The following is a 1,933-nucleotide window of genomic DNA, read 5'->3' as shown; positions in this document are numbered from 1 at the left end:
TTAATAAAAAAAGAATTTGATTGCCAAAAATGTCTGAGTAGTGAATTGTTTGCCAAAAGCAATTAAGAATAAAAAAAAAAAAATTGTACGTGTTTAGCTAGCAAGAACAAATATTTTTTAAAGTAAGAAAATTAAAAGAAAAAAAAAAGCAAATTAAAAAATACTTAAACAAATATGTATAATAAAGGTTAAGAGTTCCACATAAGCACTCAAAGGCGCTGAAGTGCTCTTACATCGTTACTCAGTGCAGCGCAGATTAAAACGAAAACCACCCTTGGGACCCATAAATTACTAATTACAGCAAAGCAAGTGAAAAATTAACTATTTAGTTAATAGAGGTAATTAAATATACTTACGTACATACATATATGTAGATATGTGCCGGTGAATGTGAAACCAAAATCGTAAATACACAGATGTATACAAACATACTTTAAAAATTGCTCTTGATTTGCACGGGCGCTCTGTTGAAATCATTTGAATCGTTTTATTGCTGCTTTGTGTTATTGCCGCCACTTTTGTTGTACATAGTACATACATACAATTGACAATTGGATTAATCTGAGTACATTAACAGCACGAGAAAATTTTCACCTTGCCACTTCAATTAGGTAAGTCTACTTTAGTGGTAGTCAACCTAAGTAAACAATAAACGATATTGAATTAAATGTGCAAATATACTTACATATTTATGTATATGTATGCATACCAAATATGCACTTGTGAACTTATAAAGTGTAGAGTTTGTAGGCATTTTATTTTACTAAACTGTTATAATAAAAAGTAAATAATTATATCACCTTTTTATACATAATTACAACTAATGGATATTTTATGATGTGCTGCTGCTAATGTTTGGTTAATCGTGTTGAACACTTAGAAATACGTGCGTAAATGCGCTCTGTGGTTTCTTCTTTGAAGCTCAAGTGGCGAAAGCGCAAGTTAATTTTCTACTTGAGTGAATGGAATTGTATGTAATTAATCCGCACATGGCTGAGTGGCGATAAAAAAAGTTAATTACTATCACTAAGTTAACATAAAAAAAAATTTTTTTGTAACTCGATTTTTGCTATCTATGTTGAAATGGTATTTTTGAGCAAGCAGCTTTTTTGAGTTTGGAGCCCACTGGTGATAGCAGAGGAAGAGGCAGCCCAATGGAAACACTAAGTGAAGAATTACTTGGCTTTGCATGGCATTTTCAATTGGCGTCAGCTGGCATGGAAGAGCCACGACTAGCGTATTTTGTGGAGCTCGGCGGTTACAGCGCCAAACAGGAAGAAGAAGCTCGTTCCTCGACCGGTAATGGCACACCTTCTAGCGTACTGACGCCGTTGAGATACATACATACATATGTAGTACATAAGTAATTGAGATTAACGGCCATTATCATTTTTACAGATGGCCAGAGTGGATGTTGCATTTTACTAAGGAAATTTGATAAGTCTAGGACTTTTTAGATTAGATTTTTTTGTGGAACGAAATTCACATTTGGATTTTCCGCGAAATTAATTTCCACACTTAACTAAATTCATAGTTAAACTGTTATTTGCAGTTAAGTTAACAATGGTTTAACTATGCACTGTGAATTCGGCCCTAGTGAAACCTAGCAGTTTCAGGGGCATGGATCTATCAGTAAACCGGTTATATATACGTTTTTAAACTTGTCTTTGCGAGCGTAAATAGTTCCACAGATTCCTTCCGGTTGTAAATTCTTATAATTTTTTTCGCCTGCCGTAGTTCAGCATTGTTCTCACTACTATTAGCTCTTCGGAGCAGCTTATACTCTACTCTTCCCTAATAGTATGTCGCCCCACAGTAAAGAAGGGCTCCGATTCTACTAGCCGGGTTGTTGCTGTTTACCTTGCTAGTTGGCCAGCCACAGCGCTTCCATACATGGCTTTGTCGCACGGTACCCACATCAGCTGCTCTGTGT

This window comes from Rhagoletis pomonella, unplaced genomic scaffold (genome assembly GCF_013731165.1).
Source record: "Rhagoletis pomonella isolate Grant_MI unplaced genomic scaffold, Rhpom_1.0 Rhpom_scaffold_00010, whole genome shotgun sequence".
In the NCBI taxonomy this organism is placed as follows: domain Eukaryota; kingdom Metazoa; phylum Arthropoda; class Insecta; order Diptera; family Tephritidae; genus Rhagoletis; species Rhagoletis pomonella.
This window is presented reverse-complemented; position numbering follows the sequence as displayed.